Source organism: Theropithecus gelada, chromosome 10, assembly GCF_003255815.1.
Source record: "Theropithecus gelada isolate Dixy chromosome 10, Tgel_1.0, whole genome shotgun sequence".
NCBI classification, from domain to species: Eukaryota; Metazoa; Chordata; class Mammalia; order Primates; family Cercopithecidae; genus Theropithecus; species Theropithecus gelada.
The window spans coordinates 29039889-29060497 of NC_037678.1; the positions used below are offsets into that span (position 1 = coordinate 29039889).

Genomic DNA, 20609 nt, shown 5'->3' on the forward strand with positions numbered 1-20609 from the left:
GGCAGGGCAAGTCTTCAGAAATCCAAGAAGATGCACTTTTGTTCCCCAAGTCCAGGAGCTTGTTCACTGGATGGGCCTGATCTGCTGGGGCCACTGGAGAGGAAGGCAGGGAGGAACCACATGTCAGTAGGAGAGTCATGGAGAAGGGGAGAACATGGGCAGAAAAAGAGGAGACTCCACGTTGGGAGAGCCTGGAAGGGAGGGGTGCGATGGGAATGTCCACATGTACAGATATATTTCTGGATATTTCATATAAATGGGATCATGTTAATTTTCAGATTGCTGTGAGAGAAGAAGACAAATTCCAACTATCTTGCTATTTTTCTAAAAGACAGTGCATCTTCAGCCAAGAAAATTTCCTTCACAGGTGCTCTCCTGGTGGACTATAAGCACTGTGTTTTTAAAAGGCTTTTTTACATTTCTTTTACCATCATACTGCTTTTTCTTTTCAGAAATATATATATACCAATTAAAATTGTTGACATAGGTTAATACTACATTCTTGTGAAAGTTATGCACTTAACTTTTTGAAACATATACTCTGGACCTTTCAGAGGTTATTCGTTGAGAACACCAAGAACATTCACTACCTAAGGTATTCACGCTGTTTTTTCTGAGGAGTAAAATCTTGAAGCTCTGGAATTAATTTTCTTAGATCTTGGAGTAACTCCTAAGAGGTAGTGAAACTTTTCTTGCTAACCCTCTATTTATTTAAGAACCCTCCCATCTCTCTTTTTTTGTGACAATGGGCTGTAGATACATGGTTGGCATCATTAGCTGCTGAGTGGGAATGAGCCATGACAGGGAATGAGAACAGAAGTGTGAATATAGAATTTTGGAAATCAAATAGCTCTAGACCTGAGAAAATAACATGAAATGACTTAATAGAGACAGCACTTTCTAGAAGGACTCTGAGAAGGAGAATCTAAGGTTTGTGTAAACTAGGAGAGTTCAGTTATGGCTTTAATAGTTGGCTTTGTGCCCTGAAGGGGCAGGGTCACCGCAGAGTCAAAGCCAGGTTGCTGCTGATCCCAGACCCTGGGACCAGGACTGAGGGAAGACTCTCAGCAGTGACATGGTTGACCTGGTGGAGCAGCGCCTTGAGATAAGAGCAGAAGGAGGCTCCCTGTGCAGTGTGTGGACAGAGAGGGACGTGCAGGTGCTGTCCCTTGAGTCTGGTCCTCACTTGAAAGAGGGGCAGATGGAGGACAGGTGCTGAGGTGATGGTGATCAGTGGCTTCTAGTGTGGCTTCTTGAACTTCTTTCCCTTTCTTTTTTCTCCTCTGAGCTTAGGAGGCCAACATGAGGGTGTTTATCTGCTTCTTGTCTCTCCTGAGACTGCCTGATTCTCCTATCAATGCCTCCTTGATGAGTATGGATGTGTCTTGGCCCGGAATTGATCTGTGAAAAGAATATCAGAAAGGTCAGAGAGCCCAAGATGGGGATTTGTGGGTCAGAGACTCTCTTGCTTATGTCTCTGCCCAGTTGACAGTTTTCACAAGACAACACCCATCACGAACTGAAGATGAGGGTGGAGGGTGCAGTGATTCACACAGTGTGGCTACTTAGGCAGAGATCCTGGTCTTTTTCCTTTTTCTGTCATGTCTGGACCCAGATCTCCCAGCCATGAGTTCAGCATGTAAGTGTCCCCAGCTGCAATGTTAGGGACAGGCAGTGTGTGGCCCAAACCCATAAGATAAGCTGCCTGGTCGCCATGAAGCTGTCATGGGAGATGGCATGAATGATTTAGTCCGGTTGTCTTGAAGGCTGAGATTCCTCACCAGTGGGTCAGGGAGGGCAGATCTTTCTCATTCTGGAACCTTTTTGTAGTGAGGATGTCATATGTAAAACTGGAGAGTCATTTTTTTCCATATAGGAATTCAGTCAGGGGACAGGAGAAGTTATGGAGAACTAACATCTTACATATCTCAGAGATAAGTTTTCCTCTTCCTGTTGCCATGTGGAGAGGAGAAAGGCCTGTGATGACTTTGAACAAGGCTGGGGAGCTGTTGTCTAAGTTTCCATCGTGACAATGAGCTCCAGTCTTCCTGCAGCCCCCTTGCACTTGAAGGACCCCCCAGCAGTGTGATCACTGCACCCCACTCAGGTCCTAAGGCCCGCCTTGCACTCTCCCCTCCCCCAGGCTTCAGTCCTTCCTCCCCAGACACCAGTGCTGAATCTGACCACTCTCTCCCGGTGACCAGAGCTGGCCCCATGGCCTTCACACTCCCTACCTCCTTGTCCATCTTCGCTGAAGCATCTGAAGTTTTCCTCACAAACTTACCTCAGATTCTGTGTCCTCCTTGAGCAACCCTGTAATGGCTCCTCTACCCTCCCCCACCCAAGCTCTATTCTCCTCACTGTGTGATGCCATCTTATCACTTCAATATTTTAACTTGATTCTCTTTTCCACAAGTCGGTGTCAGCTAGAATATTCTAGGCTTATCTATCAGCTTTCATCCATTTTGGTGTCAGTGCTGGGCTCTGCCATGAGGGCATAAGTCTTAAATGTCAGAGTCTGGGAGCTTCAGTACAATCAAATTCCCTTGAAAGCTCCCAGTTCTTTTGGCCTGAGAGTGAAGCTCAGTCTCCCCTCAATGCACGAGTGGGCAAGAATCCTCTAAGAATTCTTATCTGAGGTAAGGAACCTCTTCAAAGGCTGTATTTTATCCTATTCTTACCCAAACTGGAACACAAGAAAAAATGAGTAGATGGCTCCGGAATCTGGTCCACCATCTGAGCCTCAGTTTATGCCACCCCTCCTCACTTTAGTAAGAGGGTCCTCATTTTTTTGGGGGGGGTGGGGTCTCGCACTGTTGCCCAGGCTGGAGTGCAGTGGCGCGATCTCTGCCTCCCATGTTCACGCCATTCTCCTGCCTCAGCTTCCCGAGTAGCTGGAACTACAGGCGCCTGCCACCATGCCCGGCTAATTTTTTATATTTTTAGTGGAGATGGGGTTCCACGGTGTTAGCCGGGATGGTCTTGATCTCTTGACCTCGTGATCCGACCGCCTAGGCCTCCCATAGGTCTGGGACTATGCAAGTGAGCCACCGTGCCCGGTATGTCCTAACTATTTTGTGGTCTCAGACACCTCCATCACCTCCCACCATCATCTGGGAAGAATGCCTCGCTCTGCTGCCTAGTATAATGTCTGGGCCTCTCCTTGCCCTCTGTGGCTGCCTCCTCTTTATTTCTGTGGAAGGAGGAGGCCAGGGGGTGTCTGGGAGAGAGGAGAGAGGTGAGCCTTGGGTAGGCTTCTGATTTCTGACTCTTCTCCTCATTGGGGCATGGAGAGGTGATGAGCAGTTTGCAAGGGGTGGGGTTGGTGCCCTCTAACCCTGTCCTGGGCACATAGAAATAAATGTTTCTACAGATTCAGAGACAGTGCTTACAGAGTTTGGAAACAATGCCTGCGATGGAGGCCCTGGGCTGAGCAAGGTTTTCAGGTAGCCTTGAGCCCTCACCTGGCCATAGCTACAGTGAGGAGAGCGATGAGAGGAGGGTGAGAGGAGGAGTCCAGGTCTTGGGGAGCAACTCTGCTCCCTCAGGCCTCTAGTGAAGCGAAAGGCCCACACCTCCTCACCCCCTCCCCACACCATGGGCAGGCACAGGAGGGTCTGTGAAGACACAGGTGGACCTGCCACCGAGGCCCAGGATTTCAGTACAGAGACCCTGTGCCTCAAACTGCGGGAGCAGGATATTCTGTTTCCTGGAGGCCCTGTTCCTGACTCTGAGGACAAAGGTCGGGGAGTTTCCACTCCTAGGCAGGGCCCTGGCTGCCCCTAGGCCCATGGGGGAAGCTACAGCAGCAGAAGCTACAGGTCAGGCGTGAGCAGCAGCTGCAGGCACTCACCCTCCTGGAAGAGGAGGAAGTGGGTTCTTGTCTCAGTTCCCTCCGGGCCTGGAGCACTGTGTGAGCACTCAGGCTGTTATCCCATGCTCCGCAGTAATAATCAGCCTCATCCCCAGGCTGGAGCCCAGTGATGGTCAGGGAGGCTGAGGTACCAGACTTGGAGCCAGAGAATCGGTCAGAAACCCCTGAGGGTCGCTTATTATTGTCATAGATGAGGAGTTTGGGGGCTGTTCCTGGGAGCTGCTGGTACCAGTATACATAATAACCTCCAATGTTGGAGCTGCTCCCAGTGCAGGAGATGGTGACCCTCTGCCCGGGGTCCCCAGACACTGAGGGCGGCTGCGTCAGCACAGACTGGGCCCAGGACCCTGGAAGTGGAAGAGACACAGGAATCATGATTCTGCTTCTAGAGACAAGAGGAGAAAACAGTCCATGAAATCAGTCATTCATGGACTGGCTAGGGCCCCTGCCCTGGACCTGTATCCAGTCACCTGTGCAGTGAATGAGAAGGGTGAGGAGGAGAGGAGACCAGGTCATGCTGGAGACTGTCCTGAGTGCTGCCTCCTGTGCCCACAGCTGAAGCAGAGCTTCCCCAAATCTCTCCCTGCCCCTCTTCATACTCTGAGAGTGGGAGGGTCCATCCATGCAAATCAGACCCCAGCTTTCTAATCCCACCCTGGGTCCTGGGTCAGGCCCCTATGCCTGAGGATGTCAGGGGGTGGCAGGGGCGGAGCTGTGTGGTCCCAGTGGGTGGGGAGGATGCAGCTCTGAGCCCTGAGCAGAGGACACCAGACAGGACAGGTGGCTGGTTCTGCTCTGATCACCCCACTCTTCTCAGGAATGGTCCCCAAGCGCCCCCTGGTGTCCAGACCAAGACAAACCGTTGTATGACAAGGTGACAGAGCCTCCAGAGACACCACTGCCTCCCCGCTGTTCTGTCCAATGCCCCTGCTCAGGGCCAGGCCAGGTGGTGCTCGTGTCTTCTCCCTGTGACCTCAGGGCAGTTCTCCCACTTTACTGGGCTCCTCATGAGTGAAACTGTCTGCGGCGCTCTCACTGTTTATTATAGAGGACTCAGGTGGTGACTACACAATGTCCTCATCGGACAGAATCAAACCCAGACCAAGGATCGACTTTCATGGATCACTTTCCCACATGTGGGGACACCGGGTCCTCTCATCTCATGTGGCTCCTCCCTGGCGGCCAGAGCTCTCCTTCTTCTGTGGATCCTGCAGCACTGAGTAGGAGGGAAGCTCTTCCCTCTAGGATGCCCAGGGCACATTCCCAGAGGGTTATTCTGGTTCTTCACTCTTTACTTCCCCAGAATTGCAGTCATAGTCATCTGGATCTTCTGACCGCACTGAGCCATGCCTCACATGCAGAACAAGGCTGCCCATGACCCCTTCCCTGCCCAGGAATGCTCTTCCTGGTGGATGCCCCATGAGCTCTTCGGTGAGGGCGCCGTGAGGAGCAGGTCCACAGCTACCTCTCCCAGGTCAGCCCCATCCTGGGACTGATGTGATAAGAGGTAGGTTTCTGTCAAATAGTTATGAGCACGTATCTTTTGCGGAGCATAGAGCGCAGGGTTGGATTTGCCATGTTGATCTAGACAGCCTAATCCCTACCTTGTGCAGCTGCCCTGATGAAAACATAGGCATAGGAGGGGCACAGAAGTCCTCCCTTCCACTCCCTTAATCTCTGAGGCAGAGATCAGAGAAGTCCCTGCTGCACTCCAGGGTCTGAGAAGAGATCTTGACTAGGTGTGATCACAGGGGAAGAAGGAAGAAGGGAGTACAGGAAAACAAAGGGAATGTGGGCATGACCTGAAGATTTCTGGGGTTCAGGTGAAGATGTAGGGACATCCACCAAGTAGATACAGATGAATAACATTAGATAAATAACAGGATCTAGGAGAAGTGGGTTCCCAAGAAGGAGCGACTGTGATTGAGAAAGACACCGTGGCAGGGCAAGTCCTCAGAAATCCAAGAAGATGCACTTTTGTTCCCCAAGTCCAGGAGCTTGTTCACTGGTTGGCCCTGATCTGCTGGGGTCACTGGAGAGGAAGACAGGGAAGAGCCACGTGTCAGCAGGAGAGAGGTGGAGAGGGGGAGAACATGGGCAGGAAAAGAGGAGATTCCACCTTAGGAGAGCCTGGATGGGAGATGTCTGATGGGAATGTCCACATGTAGGGGTATATTTCTAGATATTTCATATAAATGGGATGATGTTAATTTTTAGAGCGTTGTGAGAGAAGAAGACAAATTTAAACTATCTTGCTATTTTCTAAAAGACAGTGCATCTTCAGCAAAAAAAAATTTGCTTCACAGGTGCTATCCTGGGGGACTATAAGCACTGTGGTTTTAAAAGGCTTTTTACATTTCTTTTACCATCATACTGCTTTTTTTTTCAGAAATATATACCCATTAAAATTGTTGACATAAATTAATACTACATTATTATGAGAGTTACGCACATACCTTTTTGACACATATACTCTGGACCTTTCAGAGGTTATTCATTGAGAAGACCAAGAACATTCACTACCTAATGTATTCATGCTGTTGTTTTTGAGGAGTAAACTCTTGAAGCTCTGGAATTAATTTTCTTGGCTCTTGGAGTAATTCCTAAGAGGTAATGAAACTCTTCTTTTCTAACCCTCTATTTATTTAAGAACCCTCCCATCTCTCTTTTTTGTGACAATGGGCCGTAGATACATGGTTCCAATCATTAGCTGCTGAGTGGAAAATGAGCCATGACAGGAAATGAGAACATAAGTTTAAGTATAGAATTTTGGAAATCAAATGGCTCTACACCTGAGGAAATAACACGTTATTATTTGATATAGACAGCACTTTCTAGAAGGACACTGAGAAAGAGAATCTAAAGTTTGGGTAAACTAGGAAGTTCAGTTATGACTTTAATAGTTTAATTGGCTTTGTGTCCTGAAGGGGCAGGGTCACAGCTGAGTCAACACCAGGTTGCCGTTGACCCCAGACCCTGGGACCAGGACCAAGGGAAGACTCTCGGCAGTGACAAAGCTGACCTCGTGGAGCAGCGGCCTTGAGATGAGAGCAGCAGGAGGCTCCCTATGCAGTGCGGGGACAGAGAGGGAGGTGCAGGTGCTGTCCCCTGAGTCTGGTCCTCTCTTGAAAGAGGGATAGATAGAGGACAGGTGCTGAGGTGATGGTGATCAGTGACATCTAGTGTGGCTTCTTGAGCTTCTTTCCCCTTTGTTTCTCCTCTGAACTTAGGAGGCCAACCTGAGGGTGTTTATCTTCTTCTTGTCTCTCCTGAAGCTGCCTGATTCTCCTATCAATGCCTCCTTGATGGGAATGATGTGTCTTGGCCCGGAACTGATCTGTGAAAAGAATATCAGAAAAGTCAGAGAGCCCAAGATGGAGTTTTTTGAGACAGAGACACTCTTGCCTGTGTCTCAGCCCAGCTGTCAGTTTTCACAAGACAACACCCATCACGAACTAAAGATGCGGGTGGAGGGTGCAGTGATTCACACAGTGGGGCTACTTAGGCAGAGGCTCTTGGTCTTTTTCCTTTTCCTGTGTTGTCTGGACCCCAGATCTCCCAGCCATGAGTTCAGCATGTAAGGGTCCCCAGCTGCAATGTTAGGGACAGGCAGTGTGTGGCTGGTCAGATAGTCTCCCTGGTCACCATGATGCTGTCATGGGAGATGGCATGAATGATTTAGTCCAGTTGTCTTGAAGGCTGAGATTCCTCACCAATGGGTCAGGGAGGGCAGATCTTTCTCATTCTGGAACTAAAAAGTGAAGATGTCGTACATAAAACTGGAGAGTCATTTTGTTTCCAAATAGGAATTCAGCCAGAGGACAGGAGAGGTTATGGAGAACTAACATCTTACATATCTCAGAGATAAGTTTTCCTTTGCCTGTTGCCATGTGGAGAGGAGAAAGGCCTGTGACGACTTTGAACAAGGCTGGGGAGCTGTTGTCTAAGTTTTCATTGTGACAATGACCTCCAGCCTTTCTGCGGCCTCCTTGCACTTGAAGGACCCCTCAGCAGTGTGATCACTGCCCCACACTCAGGTCCTAAGGCCCGCCTTGCGCTCTCCCCTCCCCCAGGCTTCAGTCCCTCCTCCCCAGACACCGGTGCTAAATCTGACCACTCTCTCCCAGTGGCCCCATCTGGTCCCATGGGCTTCACACTTCCTTCCCCCTTTTTCATCTTCTCTGAAGCATCAGGAATTGTCCTCACAAACTTACCTCAGATCCTGTGTCCTCCTTGTCCAACCCTCTAATGGCTCCTCTACCCTCCCCCACCCAAACTCACCCCTCCTCACTGTAGGATGCCATCTTATTGCATCCATATTTTAACTTGTCTTTTCCACAAGTCGGTGTCAGCTAGAATATTCTAGGCTTATCTATTAGCCTTGATCCATTTTGGTATCAGTGCTGGGCTCTGCTACGAGGGCGTAAGTCTTAGATGGCAGAGTCTGGGAACTTCAGTACAATCAAATTCCCTTGAAATCCCCCAATTGTTTTGGCCTGAGAGTGAGGCTCAGCCTCCCCTCAAAGCCTGAGTGGGCAATAGTTTTCTAAGTATTTTTATCTGATGCCCTGGGCTGAGCAAGGTCCTGAAGTCTCCCTGTGCCCTCACCTGGCCATAGCTACAGTGAGGAGAGCAATGGGACGAGGGTGAGGGAAGGAGTCAAGGTCTTGTGGAGCACCTCTGCTCCCTCAGGCCTCTAGTGAAGCTCAAAGGCCAACATCTCCTCACCCCCTCCCACCATGGGGAGGCACAGGAAGGTCCGTGAAGACACAGCTGGACCTGCCACCTCAGCTCAGGACTTCAGAGCAGAGACCCTGTGCCCCAAGCTGCAGAAGCCGGATATTCTGTTTCCTGGAGTCTCTGTTAATGACTCTGAGGACAAAAGTGTGGGAGCCTCCACTCCTAGGCAGGGCCCTGGCTGCCCCTAGGCCCATGGGGGAGCTGCAGCAGCAGAAGCTACAGGTCAGGCATGAGCAGCAGCTGCAGGCACTCACCCTCCTGGCAGAGGAGGAAGGAGGTTCTTGTCTCAGTTCCCCACTGGCCTGGAGCACCGTGTGAGCACTCAGGCTGTTATCCCATGCTCCGCAGTAATAATCAGCCTCATCCTCAGCCTGGAGCCCAGTGATGGTCAGGGAGCCTGAGGTACCAGACTTGGAGCCAGAGAATCGGTCAGAAACCCCTGAGGGTCGCTTATTATTGTCATAGATGAGGAGTTTGGGGACCGTTCCTGGGAGTTGCTGGTACCAGGATACATAATAACCCCCAATGTTGGAGCTGCTCCCAGTGCACGAGATGGTGACCCTCTGCCCGGGCGCCCCAGACACTGAGGGCGGCTGCGTCAGCACAGACTGGGCCCAGGAGCCTGGAAGTGGGAGAGACACAGGCATCATGATTCTGATTCTAGAGACAACAGGAGAAACCAATCGTCAATAGGCTTCCCAGGGCCCCTGCCCTGGACCTGTATCCAGTCACCTGTGCAGTGAATGAGAAGGGTGAGGAGGAGAGGAGACCAGGCCATGCTGGAGACTGTCCTGAGTGCTGCCTCCTGTGCCCACAGCTGAAGCAGAGCTTCCCCAAATCTCTCCCTGCCCCTCTTCATACTCTGAGAGTGGGAGGGTCCATCCATGCAAATCAGACCCCAGCTTTCTAATCCCACCCTGGGTCCTGGGTCAGGCCCCTACACCTGAGGATGTCAGGGGGTGGCAGGGGTGGGGCTATGTGGTATCAAGGGGTGTAAAGGACACAGTTTTGAGCCCTGAGCAGAGGACGTTAGGGAGGGCAGCTGGCTGGTTCTGCTCTGATCGCCCCACTCTTCTCAATAATGGTCCCCACGCGCCCCCTGGTGTCCAGACCAAGACAAACCATTGTAAGACAAGGTGACCAGAACCTCCAGAGACACCGCTGCCTCCCCGCTGTTCTGTCCACTGCCCCCTCTCAGGGCCAGGCCAGGAGGTGCTTGCGTCTTCTCCCTGTGACCTCAGGGCAGTTCTCCCACTTTACTGGGCTCCTCACAAGTGAATCTGTCTGGGGAGCTCTAACTGTTTATTGTAGAGGACTCAGGTGGTGACTAAGTGGTGACTGCCCTCATAGGACAGAATCAAACCCATAGCAGTGACCAACTTTGAGGGACTCACTTTCCCACGTGTGGGGACACCTGATCCTCTCATGTGGCTCCTCCCTGGTGGCCAGAGCTCTCCCTCTGTGGATCCTGCAGGGCTGAGTAAAAGGGAAGCTCTTCCCTCTAGGATGCCCAGGGCACATTCCCAGAGGGTTATTCTGGTCAATTTTCATTCTCTCCTTCCCCAGAATTGCAGTCATAGTCATCTGGATCTTGTGACCGCACTGAGCCATGCCTCACATACAGGACAAGACTGCCCATGACGCCCTGCCTGCCCAGGAATGCTCTTCCTGGTGGATGCCCCATCAGTTCTTAGGGTGAGGGCACAGTGAGCAGCAGGTCCACGGCTACCTCTCCCAGGTCAGCCCCACCCTGGGTCCAGTATAATGTGGCCTATGTGATAAGAGGTAGGTCTCTGTCAAATAGTTACTGAGCACGTATCTTGTGCTGAGCATAGAGCGCAGGGTTGGAAATGCCATGTTGATCTAGGCAGCCTAATCCCTACCTTGTGCAGCTAACCCTGATGAAAACACAGGCATAGGAGGGGCACCGGGGTCCTCTCTTCCACCCCCTTAATCCCTGGGGCAGAGACCAGAGAAGTCCCTGCTGCACTCCAGGGTCTGAGAAGAGATCTCGACTAGGTGTGATCACAGGGGAAGAAGGAGGAAGGGAGTACAGGAGAAACAAAGGAATGTGGACATGACCTGAAGATTCGTGGGGTTCAGGGGAAGATGTAGGGACATCCACCCAGTAGATACAGATAAATAACATTAGATAAATAACAGGATCTAGGAGAAGTGGATTCCCAGGAAGGAGCGACTGTGATTGAGAAAGACACCCTGGCAGGGCAAGTCGTCAGAGAACGGATGTGTCTTGGCCCGGAATTGATCTGTGAAAAGAATATCAGAAAGGCCAGAGAGCCCAAGATGGAGATTTGTGGGTCAGAGACTCTCTTGCTTGTGTCCCAGCCCAGCTTTCCGTTTTCACAAGACAACACTCACCACAAACAGAAGATGAGGGTGGAGGGTACAGTGATTCACACAGTGTGGCTACTTAGGCAGAGCTCCTGGTCTTTTTCCTTTTCCTGTCATGTCTGGACTCCAGATCTCCCAGCCATGAGTTCAGCATGTAAGTGTCCCCAGCCGCAATGTTGGGGACAGTCAGTGTGTGACCCAAACCCATAAGATAAGCTGCCTGGTCACCATGAAGCTGTCATGGGAGATGGCATGAATGATTTAGTCCGGTGGTCCTGCAGGCTGAGATTCCTCACCAGTGGGTCCGGGAGGGCAGATCTTTCTCATTCTGGAACTTTTTTGTAGTGAGGATGTCATATGTAAAACTGGAGAGTCATTTTATTTCCCAGTAGGAATTCAGTCAGGGGACAGGAGAGGTTATGGAGAACTAACGTCTTATATATCTCAGAGATAAGTTTTCCTCCCATTGCCATGTGGAGAGGAGAAAGGTCTGTGATGCCTTTGAACAAGGCTGGGGAGCTGTTGTCTAAGTTTCCATTGTGACAATGAGCTCCAGTCTTCCTGCAGCCCCCTTGCACTTGAAGGACCCCCCAGCAGTGTGATCACTGCACCCCACGCAGGTCCTAAGGCCCGCCTTGCGCTCTCCCCTCCCCCAGGCTTCACTCCCTCCTCCCCAGACACCGGTGCTGAATCTGACCACTCTCTCCTGGTGACCAGAGCTGGTCCCACGGCCTTCACACTGCCTACCTCCTTGTCCATCTTCTCTGAAGCATCTGGAGTTTTCCTCACAAACTTACCTCAGATTCTGTGTCCTCCTTGTCCAACCCTGTAATGGCTCCTCTACCCTCCCCCACCCAAGCTCTCTTCTCCTCACTGTGGGACGCCACCTTATCACTTCAATATTTTAACTTGATCCTGTTTTCCACAAGTCAGTGTCAGCTAGAATATTCTAGGATTATCTATCAGCCTTCATCCATTTTGGTGTCAGTGCTGGGCTCTGCTACGAGGGCATAAGTCTTAGATGGCAGAGTCTGGGAACTTTAGTGCAATGAAATTCCCTTGGAAGCCCCCAATTCTATTGGCCTGACAGTGTGGCTTAGCCTCCCTTCAATGCCTGAGTGGGCAAGAATCCTCAACAAATTTTTATCTGAGGAAAGGAACCTCTTCAGACTTTTTAAAAATCCTATTCTTACCCAAACTGTAACACTAGAAAAAATGAGTAGATGGCTCAGGAGATCTGGTCCACCACCTGAGCCTCAGTTTATACCCCCCCTCCTCACTTTAGTAAGAGCGCCCTCACTATTTTCTGGTCCCAGACACCTCCACCACCTCCCTCCATCCTCTGAGGGACTGCCTGGCTCTGCTGCCTAGTATAATGTCTGGGCCTCCCCATGCCCTCTGTGGCGGCCTCCTCTTTATTTCTGTGGAAGGAGGAAGTCAGGGGTGGCTGGGAGAGAGAAGAGAGGGGAGCCCTGAGTAGATTCCTTGATTTCTAACTCTTTCTTCTCCTCATTGTGGCACTGAGAGGTGAGGAGCAGTTTGCCAGGGGTGGGGTTGGTGCCCTTTAACCCTGTCCTGGGCACATAGAAATGAATGTTTCTACAGATTCAGGGACAGCCCTCACAGAGTTTGGAAACAATGCGCGGGTTGGAGGCCCTGGGCTGAGCGAGGTCCTCAGGTAGCCCTAAGCCTTCACCTGGCCATAGCCATAGTGAGGAGAGTGATGGGAGGAGGGTGAGGGAAGGAGTCCAGGTCTTGCGGGGCACCTCTGTACCCTTGGGCCTCTAGTGAAGCTCAAAGGCCCACACCTCCTCACCCCCTCCCCCCACCATGGGCAGGTACAGGGAGGTCTGTGAAGACACAGCTGAACCTGCCACCTCGGCCCACGATATCAGTACAGAGACCCTGTGTCCCAAGCTGCAGGAGGAGGATATTCTGTTTCCTGGGGTCCCTGTCCCTGACTCTGAGGACAAAGGTGGGGGAGCCTCCACTCCTAGGCAGGGCCCTGGCTGCCCCTAGGCCCATGGGGGAAGCTACAGCAGCAGAAGCTACAGGTCAGGCATGAGCAGCAGCTGCAGGCACTCACCCTCCTGGCAGAGGAGGAAGGGGGTTCTTGTCTCAGTTCCCCATTGGCCTGGAGCACCGTGTGAGCACTCAGGCTGCTATCCCATGCTGAGCAGTAATAATCAGCCTCATCTCCAGTCTGGAGCCCAGTGATGGTCAGGGAGGCTGAGGTACCAGACTGGGAGCCAGAGAATCGGTCAGAAATCCCTGAGGGTCGCTTATTATTTTCATAGATGAGGAGTTTGGGGGCTGTTCCTGGGAGCTGCTGGTACCAGGATACATATTTTCTCCCGATGTTGGAGCTGCTTCCAGAGCAGGAGATGGTGACCCTCTGTCCTGGGGCCGCAGACACTGAGGGCGGCTGCGTCAGCACAGACTGGGCCCAGGACCCTGGAAGCGGGAGAGACACAGACATGGTGATTCTTCGTCTAGAGAGAGAAGGAGAAAGCTGGGCCTCATGGGCTTCCAGGACCCCTCCCCCGACCCTGTGTCTGGGCACCTGTGCAGTGAATGAGAAGGGTGAGGAGGAGAGGGGACCAGGTCATGATGAAGATTGTCCCGAGTCCTGCCTTCTGTGCTCACAGCTGAGGCAGAGCTTCCCCAAATCTCTCCCTGCCCCTCTTTATACTCTGAGAGGAGGGTCCATCCATGCAAATCAGACCCTCCAGCTTTCTGATCCCACCCTGGGCCCTGGGTCAAACTCCTCTGCCTGAAGATGTCAGGGAGTGGCAGGGGTGGGGCCGTGTGGTCCCAGGGGTGGAGAGTTCACATCTATGAGCCCTAAGCATAGGGCACCAAGCAGAACAGGTGGCTGGTCCTGCTCTCATCACACCCAGTCTTCTCAGGAATGGTACGCTGGCGCCCCCTCGTGTCCATTGTGCGACATTGTACACCACCATTGTATGACAAGGTGACCAGAGCCTCTCAGAGACACCCCTCCCCTCCTGTTGTTCTGTCCACGGCCCTCTCCATCAGGGCCAGGCCACGCAGCCCCCTGAGTCTTTTTTTCGTGACTTCAGGGCAGACTTCACGTTCTACTGGGTTCCTCAGGGGTGAATCTGTCCATGGCTCCCTGGCTGTTCACTGTATAGGACTCAGGTGGTGATTACCCGAAGTCCTCTCATGTCAGAATGAAATCGAGAGCCCTGACCAGCCCCATGGACTCATTTCCTCACCTGTGGGGACACCGGGTCCTCTGCTCTCATGTCGCTCCTCCCTGGTGGCCAGAGCTCTCCTTCCTCTGTGGATTCTGCAGTGCTGGGTAGTCGGCAGCTCTTCCCTCCAGGATGGCTGGGGCACATTCTCAGAGGGTTATGCTGGTAAATGTTTGTTCTCTATCTACTTTTCCACACTTGCAGTCACAGTCATCTGGATCCTGTGCCCAGGGATCTCACCCAGGAGTCTGTTCTCCATCACTGAATGCCAGTCTGCAGGAGATCCTGGCAAATGACTTTGCAGTGTTTCGCTTAAGAGCAAAAAAGCAAATATGCTCAGTATTTGAAGATGGGAAGAATTAAAACGCTAACTTGTTTTGACCGGAGTCTGTACGCTGGTGAGCCTGACACGTGGTAGCCTTTAGGATTAACCATTCCAACTAGGATGTTTAGGAAATAATATGGTTCAAATTCAGTAAGGAGTGTTTTGGGCATGTCTTAAAGATGATAGAAATTATTCATCTTTGTTTTGTAATGAAATCTAGAATATGATACATTAAAAACAATAAACTGAAGAAAAAAGATAATCCTGTTCATTAAAATGAAACAGATTGTATATGTGACTGCGGGAGTTCTGGCCTGATACATCTTGGACTCAACAAATCTTTGTTTGTGGAATCCCATGTGGTTGGAGAACAGCAGGATAGTTATGTTATTTACTCTGGTGTATCTGTCACCTGGCAGTTGTAGTACCATGAGGTTTTAAATGCACCATCTAAACAATGGACTAGGCTGGGCATGGTGGCTCACGCCTGTAATCCCAGAACTTTAGGAAGCTGAGGTGAGTGGATCACTTGAGGTCAGGAGTTTGAGACCAGCCTGGTCAACATGATGAAACCCCATCTTGGGCCAGGTGCAGTGGCTCACGCCTGTAATCCCAGCACTTTGGGAGGCAAAGGCGGGCAGATCACAAGGTCAAGGCATCAAGACCATCCTGGCCAACATGGTGAAATGGAATCTCTATTAAAAATACGATAATTAGCTGGTCATGTTGGCTGGTGCCTGTAGTCCCAAGGTACTCAGGAGGCTGAGGCAGGACAATTGCTTGAATCCGGGAAGCGGATGTTGCAGTGTACCGAGATTGCACCACTGCACTTCCACCTGGCAACAGAGGGAGACCGTGTCTCAAAAAAAAAAAAAAAAAAAGAAAGAAAGAAAAGAACAAAGAAAAAAAGAAACCCCATGTCTAGTAAAAATGCAAAAATTAGCCAGGCATGGTGGTGCATGTCTGTAGTCCCAGCTGCTTGGGAGGCTGAAGCAGGAGAATTGCTTGAACCTGGAAGTTGCAGGTTGCAATGAGTCGAGATTGTGCCACTGCAGTCCAGCCTGGGTGACAGAGCAAGACTCCATCTCAAAAGCAACAAAGCAGCAAACAAACAAAAATACAGAAAGAAATAGCGATATCTAATCAGACATTTAAATCAAACCAGCCAAGACATGTAACTGAAATAAAGTGTATTCTGTATTTTAGGATTGCATTTCATGGGTGTCATTATTTGAAATGTTCCCATTTATTGTAAGCCGTGTTACTTTAAATATTTTTATAGCTTTTGAAAAATGTTTGTTGTGTTTACGTAACACAGCAGGCATATTAAATTTTATTTCTTTTAAAGTAGAAAGGAATTGTAACTGGGCTTGCACTTTCTATTTTTTGTCACTGCCTCCTCTGTGATGATGCATAGACGTTCACGGTGAATTTTGTTTATCTTTTTCTCCCACCTCCAAGAACAGAGCTTCCCCCAGGCTGAGCGGTGTCTCCCATAGAGGACAATGCTGCCCGTGGTCGCCTTTCTGCCAAGGGATGCTCTCCCTGGTGAACATCCCATCAGTTCTTAGCCTGAAAGCAGAGACAGGAACATTTCTACCGCTGCCTCTCTCAGTTCAGCCCCATCCTGGCTTCAGTATAATGAAGCCAGTGTGATGGAATGTAGGTTTTTCTCAAATAGTTACTGAGCACCTACCTTGTGCTGGGCACAGAGCTCAGTGTTGGGAACGCCATGTTGATCTAGACAGCCTCATCCCTGCCTCATGAAGCTGACCCTGATGGCAACACAGGGGTGGGAGTGGCAAAGAGGACCTCCCATCCTCCTCATTCATAATTGAAGCAAAGAGACCAGAGAGGCCCCTGCTGTACTCAGGGGTCTCAGAAGGGATGACTTGGTGGGATCGCAGGAGAACAGAAAACAAGACATCTCAGGACAACTGAGGAAATATTGACATGGCTTGAAGATTCCTGGGGTTCAGGTGAAGATGTCGAGAAGTCCACAGAGTAGACCTAGATGGAGTAACACAGAGATGAATAACGGGATCCAGCAAAAGTGGACTCCCAGGAACAGAGGGATTGTCATCCAGAAAGAGGACTGGCAGGGCAAGTCCTCAGAAGACCAAGAAGATGCACTTTTGTTCCCCCAGCCCAAGAGCTTGTTCCCCTCGTGGGCCCAATCTGCGGGGGATACTGGAAAGGAAGGCAGGGAGGAGCCATGTGTCAGCAGGCAGATGTGTGGAGAGGAGCAGAACGTGGGCAGAGAGATTCCACTTTGGGAGAGGATGGATGGGTGGTGTTAGACGGGAATGTCCAAATGTACAGTTATTTTTCTAGATATTTCATATAAATGGGGTGATTTTAATTTGTAGATTGTGAGATGAGAACATAAATTCATACCTATGTTGCTATTATTCTAAAAGACAGTGTATCTTCAATACAAAAAATTTCCTTCACAGGTTCTATCCTGGTGGAGTATAAGCACTGAGTTTTTAAAATGCTTTTTTACATTTATTTACCATCATACTGTTTGTCTCCAAAATACATAAGCTTATTACAATTTTTGACATACGTGAATACTACATTTTTGTGAAAGTCACATGCTTACCTTTTTGAAATGTATTCTCTCATCATTTCTGAGGTTATCTATTGACAAGGCCGAGAAGATTCAGCACCTAGTGCATTGCTGCTGTTGTTTTTGAGTTATAAACTCTTGAAGCTCTGGAATGAATGAATTTTCTTGGATCCTGAAGTGATTCCTAAGAGTTACTGCAACTTTTCTTTGCTAACCCTGTATTTATCTAAGGAACCCTCTCCTCCCCATTTTTCATGACAATGGGCTGTAGACACATGGTTGGCATCATTAGCTGCTGAGTGGAAAATGAGCCGTGACAGGGAATGACAACATGAGAGTGACTATAGAATTTTGGAAATCAAGTGGCTCTAGACCTGAGGAAATGCCATGATATTATTGGTTAGAGACAGAACTTCCTAGAAGGATACTGAGAAGGAGAATTTAAGATTTAAGTAAACCACTAGAGTTCACTTAGAGCCCTGATAGTTCACTTTTTGTCCTGAAGGGGCAGGCTCACAGTGGAGTTATAGCCAGGCTGATCCTGATCTGAACCCCTGTGACCAGGACCCTGTGAAGACTCTCAGCAGTGACACAGGTAACCTGAGGGGGCAGCAGTCTTGGGATGAGTGCAGAAGGAGGCACCTCACGGTGTGAACAGATGAGGACGTGTTTCTCTAGGCCTCTGAGTCTGGTCTTCACTGAGAGAGAGGCAGATGGAGAACAGGTGCCCATGTGATGGTGGGCAGTGACCACTTATATTTCTTCTTGAATTCCTTTCATTTCCTTAACTCCTCTGGGCTTAAGAGCTCAACATGAGGGTGTTTATCTGCTTTCTGTCTCTCATGAGACTACCTGATTCTCAGATCACTGCCTCCCATATGGACTTGGGCTGTGTCCTGGCCTGAAATTGATCCATGAAAGGAATATCAGAAAGGTCGGGGAGCCCAGGATGAAGCATTGTGAGATGGGGACAGACAGACCCATGTTACTGCCCAGGTTCCAGCCTCGATGAGACAACACCCATCATGAACATAGGATGAAGGTGGAGGGCTGAGTCATGCACACAGGGGGCCACATAGGGAAGACTCCTGATCTATTCCTATCTTTTCTGTACCATAGATCACCCAGTCATAAACTTAGCCTGTTATCATCCCCAACTTCAATGCCAGGGACAGGAGTGTGTGGCTGAAATTAATCAGAGAGCCCCCCCGCCCCAGTCACCATGATGGTGTCAGGGGAGATGGCATGACGGATCTAGTCCAGCCCTCCTGATGTCCGGGATTCCTGGCCAGTGGGTCAGGGAGGGCAGATCTTGCTGATTCTGGAAGGTTTTCTCTGAGAGTGTAATGCTGGGCACTGGGGAGTCACTTGTTTCCAAATACAAATTCATCCACGTGACAGGACAGGTCATGGGAAGGAGCTTCTCATGTATCTCAGAGGGAGATTCTCCCTGTTGCCATCTGGAAAGGAAAAGGTCCCCCTCAGCAGTAGGCTCCAGGTCCTAATCTTTCTCTCACCCAGGCTTCAGTTCCTCCTCCCCAGAAACTTGTGCTGAAGGGGTGGAGGCTAAACAGAGAAGACAGATTACTGGGAAAACAGAAGGTTTTCCTCCCACCTCCCCACTGGCGCACAGCACTGCATAATCTTGGATGCTTGTGTCTCAGGATGCGCATAAGAATCAGCTTCCTTCACTGCCTGGAGCCCAGAGGTGCTCAGGGAGGCCTTGATCCCCAACCTGGGGTCCAAGAACTGGGCTGGGACCTGTGCTGGCCGATGACTGCTGTCATAGATGAGGAGTCTGGGGACACTGCTGGTGCCAGGACACAGATCCACACCTAGCCTTGCTTCTGCTTCCAGTGTGATAGATGGTGGCAGTTTGCCGCACCCACATGAACACTTTCCACCACTGGGTCAGCACAGACTGGACCAGAACCTTGACATCTGGACTAATACAGGGTGAGAGAGGCAGGTCTGTTGAGAGGGCAACATGCAGGGTTCTCATTCCATTCACCCACAGTCCTTATGCCCTAGCCCTAGCCACCTGTGCAGTGGATGAGAAGGGGGAGAAAGGGAGGAGCTCAGGCCATGGTGGGGATCCCCACACAGCTCTGCATCCTGATGACCCTCAGCTGGGCCTGAGCTCCCCCAGTCCCTATTATTTCCTCCAACAGCCCAGGATGAAGGAGGGTCTCTTCATGCTCACCAGCCTCCTCCCCTGGGCTGCCCAAGTCCCACCCCAGGCCCTGACTCTGATCCCTGCCTAGAAAGCTGAGCCTGAGATGGGGTGGACCTGGGTGGGGCTGTTCTGTGTCTCCCTGAGGACCTGTAAGGACACAGCTGCTGGTCCCCGTGAACAGGAGCGGAGGGCTCCAGCCTAGGCCTAGAGGGTAGCTCCCAACTGGGATCCACAGCACAGGCCTCAGAGAGAGCCCACAGCACCCTCTGCTGGCTGGAGCCCACACAGGCCCGAGAATCTGGCTTTCTCCACTGTCCACTTTGTCCTCTCCCTATAGGATGGAGCTGGGCAGTGTCCATGTCACTAAGCATCTGAGTCTCAGGTCTCCACACAGTCCTCGTGCCCTGGACTCACCTGCCCAGCTCACTGTGTGCTTTACAAGACAGTCCTGAAGCTCATCCTCCCTGAGGGACCTCCCTTGGGGACCACAGAGCAGGAAGACCAGCAGGGACAGGGCGGTGCTTGCCTCCAAGACACCCGGAGCTGCTCCCTGTCTTCCCTCCCTGGCTGAGCAGAGTCTGCTCCCAGATGACTGGGACCTGCCCTTGGACCCAGCCTCTGCCTCTGTGCCTTCCCCTTCCTCTCAGGCCCTCACTGAGATTGCAGACCGGTAGGTAAGCAGGTAGGTAGGTAGGTACGTGAAAATATTTGCCCATCTGAGGAATAAATTCTAGAATCATGTAAACACCAAGTGCAATTAATTAATTGTTTTGTAGCCCCTACCCCTCCCCAGCAGCCCTGGCACATCCTGGCCCTGGTGCTCTCCCAGAATCAGACTCTTTATGGCTTTGGTCTGTCCCAAGCATCTGTCTACCAGTCTGACCTCCAGATTGGGTGTTCTCAGTCCCTCAAGCCCCTCAAACACTCTGGCCTCCAGTATCTAAGCTTCCATCTCCTAGCAGCAATGGAGTGACTTTGTATTAATCCCGTTTCATCTTCCCAACACCTTTACAATGTGGGTATTTTCATCATTATCTCCATTTTTCAAGTGAGGAAATAAAGAGGGAAAACTTGGGTTGCTCAAAGCCACATGGCCAGTAAATGCCAGGATGCAAACCCAAATGATTGTTTGTTTATTTGTTTAGAGATGAAGTGTCATTCTGTCACCCAGGCTGGAGTGCAGTGGCATGATCACAGCTCACTGTAACTTCAAACTTCTGGAAGTAAGTGATCCTCCTGTCTGAGCCTTCCAAAACCTTGGGACTACAGATGCACACCAACACATCTGACTTCAAACCCAAGTCTTAAGATTTAAGATCTAATCATCATTCTGCTTTATACCATAAAACCTG

General features: G+C 50.6%; 1 gene segment (V, D, J or C); it reads right to left on the bottom strand.

Moving 5' to 3' along the window:
- Positions 1 to 20609, bottom strand: part of LOC112633745 — a 674114-nt gene that overhangs the window by 558351 nt on the left and 95154 nt on the right.